This window comes from Neomonachus schauinslandi, chromosome Y (assembly GCF_002201575.2).
Source record: "Neomonachus schauinslandi chromosome Y, ASM220157v2, whole genome shotgun sequence".
NCBI lineage: Eukaryota > Metazoa > Chordata > Mammalia > Carnivora > Phocidae > Neomonachus > Neomonachus schauinslandi.
This window is the reverse complement of record NC_058420.1, coordinates 5142402-5157055: the sequence shown is the minus strand read 5'-3', so window position 1 is coordinate 5157055 and position 14654 is coordinate 5142402. Positions and strand designations below refer to the sequence as shown.

The 14654-nt window shown below is 38.4% G+C and overlaps 1 pseudogene; it reads right to left on the bottom strand.

Annotated features, from left to right (window-relative positions):
* Positions 1-11929: 11929 nt before the first annotated feature.
* LOC110581111 lies at positions 11930-13673 on the bottom strand (annotated as a pseudogene).
* Between the last annotated feature and the right edge of the window lie 981 nt (positions 13674-14654).

Below are 14654 nucleotides of genomic sequence, written 5' to 3'. Positions count from 1 at the left end.
TCCCGGGACTCCAGGATCATGACCTGAGCCGAAGGCAGTCGCTTAACCAACTGAGCCACCCAGGCGCCCTCTCACTAATCTCTTTTATTCATTTCTCAAACCCAGTGAGTATCCTTATGATTATTGCTTTAAATTCTCCATCAGGCATACTACTTATATCTGTTTCTCCTTCTATGTTTGTATAGCCTTTTGTCTCTTTAGTCATATTGTCAAGGTAGTACCATCTCTATCTTGACTCTGAGACTTTGTGGTCAGGGTCTATACACTCTATGTTCATATTTATGTATCTCTGACCCCCCTATCTCCCCATTTTTAAAGGGAGAGTGTGGAGGGGCAGAGTGAGAGGGAGATAATCTTAAGCAAACTCCATGCCCAGTGTGGAGCCCAACAAGGGGCCCAATCTCACCACCCTAAGATTATGACCTGAGCTGAAATCAAGAGTCATATGCTTAACCAACTGAGCCACCCAGGGGCCCCTATGTACACTTCTTTCTATGTCCAATAGTGACTCACATATATGGGCTTCAGTATATACTGCCTTTTCCCCTTTGATACTTTTTAAAATTATTTATTTATTTATTTGAGAGAGAGAGAGAGAGAACACAAGCAGTGGGGAGGGGAAAAGGGAGAGGGAGAAGCAGACTCCCCACTGAGCAGGGAGCCAGACATGGGGCTTATCCCAGGACCCCAAGATCATGACCTGAGCCAAATGCAGATGCTTAACCACCTGAGCCACCCAGGCACCCTCCCCCATGGATGTTTTTTTAAATGCTTGTTTTGGGGTTATTTTCAATATATGAATATCATGCTAGATAGAACAATTTTTAAAATATATTTTTAAAAATTTATTTGAAGAGTTTGAACTTTTTTTCTGGTCATTGTCCTTAGTTGTGCTGATTTTTAATCAATATTATAGCAACTGCATCTTATTAAGCCAGAGCACTAGATCATTACTTTATTCCCCCAATATTTATTGACTGTCCAGTATGTGCAAGTTATTTAATTTGCCACAGAGATTCAGTAATAAATAAGAAGATATAGCTTCTGTTTTCAAATGTTCTCCATTGGTTCAATATACCCATTTCATCTAAATTTGATTATAATATGCTAAGAAATTATTCTTTTTCTGATTTAGAAGGAATGATGAATTTTTAAAATAAGTTTTAAGGTCTATTCTTTGCTTTAGCGTGCAAATTCAAGTACATCTATAATGATTACATTCAAATTCCTCCCAAAGCTGAATGGTAAATAAAATTTGATGGAAACAGCTGATTTTTTTGCATTACATAAATATATATTATCAGCATAGAAAGATTGTGCATAAATCTTTTTTTTAAAAGATTTTATTTATTTATTTGAGAAAGAGAATGAGAGAGAGAGAGAGCTTGAGAGGGGTAGGGTCAGAGGGAGAAGCAGACTCCCCGCTGAGCACGGAGCCCGATGCGGGACTCGATCCCGGGACTCCAGGATCATGACCTGAGCGGAAGGCAGTGGTTTAACCAACTGAGCCACCCAGGCGCCCCATAAATCTTTTTTTAAAAGATTATTTTTTTAAAAGATTTTATTTATTTATTTATTTATTTATTTATTTATTTATTTATTTATTTATTTATTTAGGAAAAGAGTGCACACAAGTAGAGGGAGCACAGAGGGCAAGGGAGAAACAGGCTCCCTGCTAAGCAGGGAGCCCAAGACAGGTCTGGATGGGAGGACGCTGGGATCATGACCTGACTGGAAGGCAGAGGCTTAACTGACTGAGCCACCCAGGTGTCCCTGTTTATTTATTTTAAAGATTTTATTTATTTGAGAGAGAAAGAGAGAGAGAAAGTGTGTGTGTGTGTGTGTGTGTGTGTGTGTGTGTGTGTACCAACAGTGGGGAGGAACGGGGAGAGAGGGAACCTGACTCAGGGCATGATCCCAGGACCCCAAGATCCATGACATGAGCTGAAGGTAGACACCTAACTGACCGAGCCACCCAGGTGCCCAACTGTGCATAAATCTTATCTGTTATCTTTTAGTAATCCTTTCTGGGAGATGTTCAAAACTAGAAATGTACCTGATACTTATTATTTAAAAATCTGAGTTTTCTAGGGTTTTAATATTTAGATATTAAAATTCCAGAGAAATGCTTACTTATAAATTCTTATCCTTCCTCTGCCAGTCTCCTAACACAAGATTTTAATGCGCTTTTTCAGTAAGTATGAACAATTTCTTCTTTGCCCTATACCCTATATAACCACTTTTCTGAGCAAGATGTATCTACAAATTGCCTCATGTGAGCTAAATAATTTTACTTTCTATATTTCCCAACTGCCTAGAAGTAATTTCAAAAATCCTTGGTCATGCTTTGGGGCCCTTCGCAATCTAGTTATAGCTTATCTCCCAGCTCAGTGTCTCACAAAATAGAAGCTTGATAAATATTTGTTGGGACAATGAACACATACATAACTCATGTTATGCATGGCTATTCATCACATAGGTCTGCCTCTCCCATTATACTCAGATCATGCCTAATCCATCTTCTAATCCCCAGCAACTAGAAAAAAGCCTGGCATTCAGCGGTGATTGATAATGTTTATTGACTAAATAAAGACTTATTTCATCCTCCACACACAGCCATTATTTTAGATCCAAATGACCAGAGAGCACTGCCCATGACCCCATCTCTCTTTGTTACTCTGTCTGTCTCTGTTTTCTTGAAGTAAAGTGTTTGTCTGCCATTAGTGTAAAGTTAATGTTGGTTTCACAAAATAAGTTGGGAAATATTCCATTCTCTCTCTCTTTCTTTCTTCCTTTTTTGAAGAAGTTCAGAACAATATTGGTATTAATTGTGCTTTAAATTCTAGTGAAAACCAGATGGGTGAAAACTGTGAGAGCCTAGGTTTAGGTAAGGAAAAATGCCTGAGCTGTAGTCAAATCAGACAACTGATTATGATCTTAACCTTTACTCTCCAGCCCATTGTTACTGCAATTCCAGCCATATCTCAGAGCATAGTTTTCACACCACAGGCCATGTCTCCTTACAATGTCAGGAAATTAACTACTTCATTCTTGCCAGAATTAAAAAGATAGAGTTAGAGCACACATAAATCAAATAGAGAATAAATCAAATAGAGAATAAATCAAATAGAGAAGAATCAATTAAAGGAACAATTGAGAGGTATCTGTGTAGCTCAGTCAGTTAAGCGTCTGCCTTTGACTCAGGTCATGATCCCAGGGTGTGGGGATAGAGTCCCATGGGAATGGGATAGAGCCTGCCTCTCCCTTCGCTGCTCACTCTCTCTCTCTGTCAAATAAATAAATAAAATCTTTAAAATAAGTTAGTAAATAAATAAATAATAAATACATAAAGGAATAGTTGAATCTTTGTAATAAAAACAAATTGACAAAACTTTAACTGAATTGACCAAGGAAAAAAAACGCAAGGAACATCAGATATGAAAGGAACTTATTACCAATTTAACAGAAACAAAGAATTATAAGTTAATACTATGAAAAATTATGTGCTAACAAACTGAATAACCTAGAAAGAAAGGATACCTTAGATAAAATGGAGAAAACCCTAGAAACACACAAGTTACTAACAGTCATGAAATTAAGAAAGCAATGCCATTTACAACAGCATCAGAAAGAATGAAATACTAAGAAATAAACTTAACTAAGGAAACAAAAGACTTGTACACTGAAAACTAGAAAATGTCACTGAAAGAAATTAAGAAGAAACCAGTCAATGGAAAAACATTTGTGTTCATGAATAAGAAGACTTAGTATTGTTAAGATGTCTGTATCACCCAAAGCAATTTACAGATTGAAAGTGATTTCTAGCAAAACATCATTTTCTTTCAGAAGTAATAAAATCTATCCTAAAATTCATATAGGCTCTCAAGGGACCATGATGAGCCAAAATAATCCTGAAAAAGAAGAAAAAAGTTGGAAAGCTCATGCTTCCTAATTTTAAAACTTACTACATGGCTACAATAATCAAAACAGAGTGGCATAAAGATAGACTTCAGGGCCAAAGAAATAAAATAGAGTGACAAAATGAACTCTTGCACATACGGTCAATTATTTTTGACAAAAAGGCCAAGACAATTTAATGGAAAATGACAGTCCTTCCATAAATAGTGTTGGGAAAACTGGATACCCGAATTCCAAAAAATGAAATTGAAACTTAATTTATAACATATACAAAAATTAAATTGAGAAGGCTAAAAGACATAAACTTAAGAGCTAAAATTTTAAAGCTCTTAAAAGAAAATATAAAGCAAATCTTTAAGACATTGGTAATAATTTCTTGGATATAACAAGATCAAGGCCAAAAAAAAGGACAAAATGAATAAGTTGAATTTTATCAAAATTAAAAACTTTTGTGCATTAAAGGTCACTATCAACAGTAAAAAGGCAACCTATGAACTGGTAGAAAATAATTGCAACTCCTGTATCTGATAAGAGGATAATATCTAAAATATATAAAGAAATCCTATAACTTGTTAAAATAAAAAACAAATGGGGATCAGCCTTGAAAATTCACTGAGTAGACAATACCAGTTTAGTCATACAGGGAAATCTTAATTTACCTTATTTTGCAAGATTAACAGGTAGATTATTTCTTGCTTGTGCTTCTGAAAATCATTAGCAAAACTTAAACTGTTTCTCAAAATTGATATGAGATGACCTCTAACCAATTTCTTATCATTTAAGAAAATCTAAATGCTATCACTAATCACAGTGAAAAATAAACAGCCTTTTCACTATATACATTGCTTTATTACAATTATAGCTCTGACTCTTATCCACATTTAGTTTAAGTGCTCCCAGTTTTCACACTGTCTTTTTGGTGTATGTACAATAAACTTATTAATAACTACTCCTTGATGATTCACTGGTTTTACTTCTGTTATTTATGTACTTTTAAGAAACCAAACAAGAAAAAAAAAATCAATTAAAAATGGGTAAAAGATTTGAATTGGCATGTCTCCAGAGAAGATGCAGAAATGTCCAGTGAACATGTGAAAAGATGCTTAACATCATTAGTCAATAGGAAATGCAAATCAAAACAAGAATGAAATAGTGCTTTGCGCTCAGTAGGATAACTTATTAAAAAGAAATACAGAGAATAACAAGTGTTAGTGAACATGTGGAAAGGTTGGAAACCTTTTACATAGCTTTTGGGAATGTTAAATATGCAACTGCTCTGCAAAACATGTTGGTGAAACCTCAGAATATTAAAGGTAGAATTACCATATGATCCACTGATTCCACTTCTGGTCTTATACCCAAAAGAATTAAAATCAGATTCAAACAGGGGCGACTGGGTGGCTCAGTCGTTAAGCGTCTGCCTTCAGCTCAGGTCATGATCCCAGGGTCCTGGAATCGAGTCCCACATCCGGCTCCCTGCTCAGCAGAGAGCCTGTTTCTCCTTCTCCTTCTGCCCCTGCACCACCCCACCCCACTCATCCTCTCTGTCTCTCTCTCTCTCTCTCTCTGTCAAATAAATAAATAAAATCTTTTTTTTAAATGAAGGAATTCTGACACAAGCTACAACATACATGCACTTGGACATTATGCTAAGTGAAATAAGCCAGTCATAAAAGAGTATTTAGAGTAGTTAAATTCACGGAGATGGAGAGTAGAATGGTGATTATCAAGGAGGAAAGCAGAGAATAGATTTTTTATGGCATGAGGATAAAGTTTAACGTTGGGAAGATTAAAAAGTTCTGGCTGGATGGTAGTATTGTTGTATAACAACGTGAATTTATTTAAGGTCAAGGGACTGTATACTTAAAATGGTTAAAATAGTATATATTATGTTATGTATATTTTGTGTGTGTTTCTGTTTGTGTGTGAGAGTGTATCTACTAATCTGTGATGGTAAAATGTTCGATTCAAACATCCTGCCTCCTCTTGGCCTCATTCCTTTCCTTTCCCTCTCCTGCTTGGATTCCTAATTTGTCATTGAGGTTGATTTTAAATCCTCTCCTCCCCATTCCCCACTGAATTTGTTCTTAAACACATGCTGAACCTACTCTAAGAGCCTATGTTGTCCATTTTTTAATCCAGGTTTCCAACGGCCAATAGATAAAATGGTAATTTTCATGAAGGTTACACTACTCCCTATTAGCTGTGTGATTTTGCATATGCTTCATAAATTTTCTGAGCTTTGCTCTTCTCATCTGCAAAGTGGGAAAAGAGATGGCGTTAACAGCATGGGATTGCTATAACAGTTCAAAGAAATACATGCACCTCATATATTAAACATGCTGAATAGTTGGTCACTTTTATTATAGTTATAGTCTCTTAGCTCTCAAAAAATGCACTGTTATTTCTCCCCTCTTTGACCTCTTGGTAGCTTTGATAATGCTGACCATACTCTACTTTCTCATTCCCTCTCTTCCCTCACAACATTTTAGTCCCTGATTTCTCTGATTGCTCTTGTTCTTTTGATTTCCCTGATTGCCTTTTCTCCATTCTCCCTTCGGAGTTATTGATCCCCAGATCTGATCCTCAACCTTCCTTTCTTTTTACTCTTAGGTGAATTCATCATCTCTGTGTCTTCAACCACTACCTCCAACTTGCTGGTTCCCTAACCTCTATTTTGAACCAGATCTCACTGAAAAATCTGCACCTATATCTCCTACAGCATGCTAGACATCTCCACTTGGTCCACCATGGGAACCTTGGTTTCATCATACTCCCATTAGTCCATTATTTCTCTCCTCTTCCTGCTCCATTTGCCATACCAATTAATGGCCCTACTGTTCAGGGCATAACCCAAATTACGGATCTCAAATTCATCCTTGATGCTTCCTAATCTCTCTCTCATCATGCTCCGTTGGCTGGTCATTCTCTCTATTAGTATGACTACCTTGGTGCACATTCTCCTGGACCGTACCTATAGCACTGTAACCTGACTTCAGTCTCTTCCTCTTCAACACACCCTAAAAGTGATTTAGAAAGACCTACAATACCCTTCACAATCAGCCTCTGATACTTTCCAAAGCCATCTGTTCCTCTACCCTCTCACTCCCATCATCAAAATCCTGATTACATCCGCACTCAGCCTTATCTTTCATCCTTGCCAAATTACTTTTTTTGGATATACTTGGATATACCATTCCTTTGTACCTCTATGCCTCTGCGCACACTGCTTTCCATCTTGGTAAGTTTTTCTTCTTCTTTGCTTGTCAGTTGTTCATTCTTTATATTTACAAAGCTTGTGTTATTCATTGTATATTATCAGTCTTTTCCAGTGTGTTGTAAGTGCTTATGGTCATGAAGACAACTCATATTCAGGAGTTTCTGTTGCCTCCAGGGACTTGACATTTTCTGCATGCTCACTCAAAGTGTTGTGAATCAGAGGCTCATCAGTCAGCAAAAAAATAATTTCTACAGTTTGTAGACTATTGAGCTTAATTTAGCTCTGCAACCATCTATCACTATAAGAATTGATTCTTTCGGCTAATTAAATTTGAAGGAGTTGGTCAGTTCACTTTCTTCTGTTGCCTGGAGGTAATCATAATAGCAATAATAATGATGAAATACACCATGTGACTGGCACATTTGATTCATCTCCTTCATAAATACCTGTTCAAAAGTCCTGAAGGTAGATTTTAGAGGGCACTTAGTGGATATAGAGGGAATCCACAGGGCTTTAGAAAAATTTTGAGGTGCAATGAATTCCTGTACTCCAGTGATAAGGAATGCAGCCCACACAGTGAGGCTGAATCTTTGCCATACTTGTTAGAAACCTGAGGAGAGAACTTTGTCCTTCCTATTCAGTAAACCTCTTTCACTTTGAAATCAGAGACCCCTGGTTTTGATTTTTCATTGGCTAGCTTTGACACTGGACTTCACACTAAAGACTAGAGGTCAATTCTTTCACTTCTGACCTTGTCCCTGCAATGCAGGAATCCCAGATAGATGCTAACCCCTGTTATAACATGCAACTTTCTGTTCCAGGGCCCAGAATCTCAACATAGGTTTAGGACACAGCATTACTTTCTTAATACAGCAAGAAGTTTTCATGTGATCCTTTCATTAATTAATCTTTTATTTGAAATACTTCCCAGTTTACAGAAAAGTTGCAAGAATGATAAAAATAAATTTCTAAGACCTTCATATAGATACACTTTTTGTTAACATTTTGTCACATTTGGTTTATTACTCTTTCTCTTTTTTTTCCTGAACTATTCTTTGAGCCCTTCTAAAGTAACTTAGGTTATATTTCCTAAGAATGAGAATATTCTCTTACATAATAAAGAGCAATGATCAAAGTTAGGACATTTAACATAAATATATTGCTACTTTTATTTAATATAATGTTCATACATAAATTGTGCCAGTTTTTCTATAAATGTGATTTATAGCACTTTTATTCTTTTTCACTCTGTAATCTAATCCAGTATCCTGTGTTGCATGTAGATGCCCTGCCTCTTTAATCTGAAACAATTTTCCACTGTTCTTTGTCTTATAACATCTGTTCACATATTTTAAGAATATGGTATTTCTCTAGGTTTGGGCTTGCATGATTTTTTTACTTGATAGGAATTAGATAATTAGAATACCCCATAAGGGATATTGTGTCCTTCTTGGTGCCTCACATGAGAAGAGGAGAGAAGAGAAGAGGTCAGTTTATGTCATTCATTAACAATGACTTGGATCTCTTGTTTATGTGGTTTGCACCAAGTTTCTTCTATAGAATTATCATTTTCTCCTTTGTAATTAAACCATGGGGAGATACTTTGAGATTCAACATTCCTATTCCTTATCAAACTTTCAGGAGATAGCTTTGGCACTCATTGATTATTCTTGACTAATTCATTATTTCTATGATGTCAGCAAAAAGGTGATTTTTTTGTCATTCTTTCTAATGTGACATTATTTTTGTGTTCTACCTTATATGTATAAACCAATAAAAACAGAATTTCAAACTTTATATGGTAGCAACATGAAAACTAAAATAAAACTGTGAGCTGGTTCTGCTAGCTGATGCTCAACATTATAGAGATTTCATGGTAAGTGAATATTTTCAAAGGCTCTTTCAAGATATGGCTGATGCAGTCTTGTGCTATCATTTCATCTGTAAGAGTAAGCTTAGGGCTGGTTGCAACTAACATTCTCATGTATTAAGCTGTTATTTAAAAAAAAATACAGATGCGGGGTGCCTGGGTGGCTCAGTTGGTTACGTAGCTGCTTTTGGCTCAGGTCATGATCCCATGATCCCAGGGTCCTGGGATGGAGCCCCGCATTGGGCTCCCTGCTCAATGGGGAGCCTGCTTCTCCCTCTCCTCTGCCTGTCACTCTGCCTACTTGTGCTTTCTCTCTCTGTCTCTCTGTCAAATAAATAAATAAAATCTTCTAAAATAAAAATAAAAAATACAGATGCATATGTGTAAATCACATTCTCATTCATTTCTAACCTCATCTTTAACATTAATTTTTATCAAGCTTGAATATTATTTTCCATGATCTGGCAGAGAAATTGCTTGTGGTTTCTTCTGTGTGGCTACAGCAAAGACTTGAAGTTTTGGACAACACGGAGTTTCATTTCTACTTGCCATTAGACAATGAGTTTTTGCATTGTAACAGAAAACTAAACACAGGTGGACTAGGAGGCTTCCTTTATTACAGTTATTTCTGTGACTTGGAAGAAAGACTCTACTCCTTATTACAGAACAAAAAAGTTACTTCAGCATTACCTAGGATCAGGTACCTGGCTTCAGCAAGCCTTAAACAAACACCATCTATTCTTCTAGACAAATACTTTCCTTACACTGGCATGAGAGGGGAATAAAAAGAGAGCTTCAATGGGGGAAATCGGAGGGGTAGACGAACCATGAGAGACGATGGACTCTGAAAAACAAACAGGGTTCTAGAGGGGAGAGGGGTGGGAGGATGGGTTAGCCTGGTGGTGGGTATTGAGGAGGGCACATTCTGCATGGAGCACTGGGTGTTATGCACAAACAATGAATCATGGAACACTTCATCTAAAACTAATGATGTAATGTATGGGGATTAACATAAGAATAAAAAAATTTTTAAAAAGAGAGCTTCAAGATGTCTGGTCATCTTCCGTTGGTTATCTGGAAAACAAATGTCTTTACCTAAGTACTGCTGTTTGCTTTTTGTGTGTGTCTCTCTCTCTTTTTGAAGATTTTATTTATTTATTTGACAGAGAGAAAGACACTGAGAGAGGGAACACAAGGAAGGGGAGTGGGAGAGGGAGAAGCAAGCTTCCCACTGAGCAGGGAGCCCAACGCGGGGCTTGATCCCAGGACCCTGGAACCATGACCTGAGCCAAAGGCAGATGCTTAACCAACTGAGCCACTCAGGCACCCATTTTTCAAAACACATGACAAGTTAACTTTTTGTGCATCTTGTTCTTTATCATTCAAGTTCATTATTCACCAGCATTGGGAATCCAAGTGCTCTGCTCAGAGCATCCAAATCTGCAATTCAGTTCCTGGGTTCAATCTTTTTTTTCTTTCTCTCAAGGTCTTTCCCACCTACATGCCCTACATGTGAAAAGAAGAAAAACAAAATAAGATTTGCAGAGAGACCCTCAGGATAGCAAAGATCTATCAAGAAGTGTACAAAATTCCCTTAAAATACATATAGGAAATAGAGAAGCAAACATACCATCCAATAAAAATGCTGTGTGCCCTGACCAGAATGCATGAACACTTATTCTGATGTTCCCTAAAGTTGTCTAGACAACTAGTAGAATAATATACTTTCTGCTCTTCTGGCACACAGCTGGCCCCATGAGGCCTGTAAAGTGTTAGGCCCTTTAATCTTATCCTTTAATGCACTTTACATAGTCCCTCATTCTATAAAATCTGTGGACTTAGTTCTGGGCTTTGCAGAGAATAGCTGCCTGGATCATCACCTGCCTGATCATCACCTGCCTGATCCTGCCTGTCAGAAAAATAAATCCATGTGTAAATGGTGCGGAGTGGCTTGCTTTGTTTTTTAATCTCAAAGAGCCTTCCCAGTCTGGAGGATATTTTACTATCCTTTCTTCACCTTCCAACAAGTGGGAATGTAAATTGGTGCACCTACCATGGAAGACAGTATGTAGGTTCCTGAATAAAGCCACAAATGATCCAGTAATTCTACTATTGGGTATTTACCTGAAGTAAACAAAAACACTAATTTGAGGATACATACATCACTATGCTTATTGCAGTATTAGTTACAAAAGCCAAGACATAAGAGCAACTCATTGTCCATCAATAGATGAATGGATAAAGAATGTGGTATACATACACAGTATTACACAGCTGTGGAAAAAAAAAAAAAAGAGACCAACAACATGGCTAACATAAAAAGTATTATGCTAAATGAAATAAGCCAGTCAGAGAAAGAGAAATACCATATAATTTCACTCACATTTGGAATTTAAGAAACAAATAAATGAACATGAGGGGAAAATGAGTGAGAGAAAGGCAATCCAAGAAACAGACTCCTAACCATATAGAACAAACTGATGGTTACCAGAGGGAAGACTGGTGGGGGATGGGTGAAACAGGTAATGGGAATTAAGGAGTGCACTTTTCATGATGAGCACTGGGTGATGTATGGAAGTGCTGAATCACTATAGTGTACAGCTGAACCTATAGAACACTGTAGGTTCATTCATAAATAAACAAATAAAAGAATGAGAACTTACCATTTGTGATAACACATATGTATCTAGAGACTCTAATGCTAAGGGGAATAAGGCAGAGAAAGGCAAATATGTGATTTTACTCGTATGTGGAATCTAAAAAACAAATGAAGAAATGAAGACACAAATGAAAGAAATAGATTTTTTTTTTTTTTTCCAGGAGATGGTGAGTTTTATTGTCTTGTCTGGATAGAGGTTTGATTTGCTCTCAAATGTTCCAGGATGGAGAGTCTAGGAGAAAGCACAGGATGCAGAGGTATATTAGGTGCAATCTTCTCCCTCATTCTCATCTTCACCATCAACAGAGAGAGCAGCGTATTTGCTTGCAGAACTAAATTTGGAAACTGGATATTCTTCAGGTTTCTTTGGCTCAGGTGCACATGTGACTCCTTGCCGTGGTCTTTGTTTCCCCCGTCTTCTGGACCATGGCTGGAGTTCCCACTTTGGCCTTTTGGGACCCTCACCCCATCTACTTTGTTTTCATCTACTCTACTTGCTGGTCCTTTCTCAGGTGGTTGAGCTGGAACTACTTTCTCGACACCACTTGTAGGGGATTGCTGCTCTGTGTCTGAGCTCTGAGATCGAGCAAGAGGGTTAGAACTTCGGTTCACCCAAGCATTCTCTTTTGGTGGAGGGGCTGGCATTACCTTCAGAGTCTGTTCAGATTTGGGAGGCTTAAAAGTTGGAGAGTGACAGTCTTCCTCCTTATTTGGTGCTTCTTTTTCTAGAGACTTCTCACTCTCTGTCCTTCGTGCATTTCTACCAGATGTGGCCGAGGTCCCAGGCTGTGATGAGTCACTTCCTGTCCTGGACCATTTCCGTTTCTCAGTCTCTTCACTTTGCCAGCTTGGGTGTCTCTCCCGGGGCCGTTCTACTTTTGGTTCATCCAGCTGGCGCTGCAGCTTCTCCTGCTCCTTCTGCAGCCGCTCTTCCACTTCTCGCTCTCTAGTAGCTGTGTCAACAGGCTTTGCCCCTCCAAAGATAGAGGCCGCTTTAACTAGACTGGGAGATGCTAGCAGAGGAATCATCTTCCTTAGGAGTACTCCGAGGCTTTAGATTCAGTTTGGGTCTTGAGGGGGAGGAGTGGCGGGGGCTCTTTCATCACGTCTCTAGTCTCGCAAGAGCAATCGTCTCTGAGCTCCATGCGCAAGCGTCTCTTCTGTCTTTATAGCGGTCCCCATCCCCTCTGCAGTCATCATCCCTACGGTTCTCACTACCAAATGCTCTTCTGCCACTGCCCATCCTGGAATCATACCCTCTGTCATAGTCTCTGCTGCCTTGGTCATCATAGCGATCCCACACCCCATATAGATCCATATCTCGGCGTGGGGCATCACGATACCCATCCTGATACTGATCACCATATTGGTCTGAATCATAACGATCTTGATATTTGTATCCAAAGTTGTCATACCTCCTCTGTGGGTAGTCATCGAAGCTGTCTGTGGCAGGACGCACCCTCCAGTCTGTTTTGTCAGAATCCCGATTTCTATCGCGGCCAAAAGAATGATCATTCCTGTCTTTATCCTGTGCTTCATCAGCAACGTCCCCTGGAATTCTGTTACCCAGAGACTCTTCGTTGAGGCTCAGGAACTAAGCAAAGAATCCAGGTCCTCAAACTTAGTGTAACCAAAACCTTTCAACCTCTCTGGATTGCGGGCTTCACGTGGTAAATGTATTGCACTTCTGTCCGATCATAGGGCAGGTTGCCTAGAAAAGCAGTATAGCGTGATGATTTTGGAAGACGGCTCTGGTTGATATTGGGTTCCCAAGCAGCCGGTGGAACAGTGAGCAGAATGGAACGATCAATTGCCGGTGCCTTATACATGTCATCATTATTGCTGTGTCAAGTGGTTCAAACATCTCCTTCCAGGTCATCTGTTTCATCAGCCCAGCTGACTGGTTTGGGGACACTGGTGCTCCCTCTGCCAGTCCCTCCATCCTCAGCCAGAAACTCTGTTAGGGAAATACTTTTCCCTTTCTTCTTTTTTGCCAAGGCGCCCATGTTGGGAGAAGTAGCAAGCAATAGATTTTATTTTTTAAAAAAAGATTTTATTTATTTGACAGAGAGAAACACAGCGAGAGGGAACACAAGCAGGGGGAGTGGGAGAGGGAGAAGCAGGCTTCCTGCTGAGCAGGGAACCTGATGTGGGGCTCGATCCCAGGACCCTGGGATCATGACCTGAGCTGAAGGCAGACACTTAACTGACTGAACCAACCAGGCACCCCAATAAATAGATTTTTAAGTACACAGAACAAACTGGTGATTACCACAGAGAAGGGGAGTAAAGGGATGGGCAAAACAGGTGAAGGAGATTAAGAGAACAAACTTTCAATTATCAAATAAATAAATAATAATGAAAAGTACCCAGGGAATATAATCAATAGTATTGTAAAACTTTGTGTGGTGACAGATGGTGACTACATTTATCATGTGATCCGTGAGAAATGTATAAAATTGTTGAATCACTATATTGGAAACCTGAAGCTAATATAACAATGTATGTGAGATGTACTCTAATTATAAAAAAAAAATAGAGAACAACAATAAAAACAACAAATGAGGGGTGGAGGGATGATCCAGACAACAGAACCAAAAAAATTCACCTAAATGTCTTATACCAGAAAACATTTTCCCAATGAATGAACAAAGCTAAAGTTGTACATTCTTGGCATGAATTCTAATTAAATATAATTGCTTAAAATGCTTAATCATTTCAGATAGAGTTTATCCATAGTGTTAGATTGCTGGTTTTGTTACATGTCAAAGACTAAGAACTAAAATGCATAAAGCATCAAAACAACAACAACAACAACCAGGCAAAAAGCCCTGTCTCTAGATATATTGACCTGTATAGCTACTTCCCTGGAGCAGGGGAATTCCCTCCTGTTCATATATATAATGTCTTGTGGAAGATAATGCCAATTATACTATCAGGGAGGCATTCATCTGGTCTACTTTTCCTTTTTCTTTCCACTTTCTTCA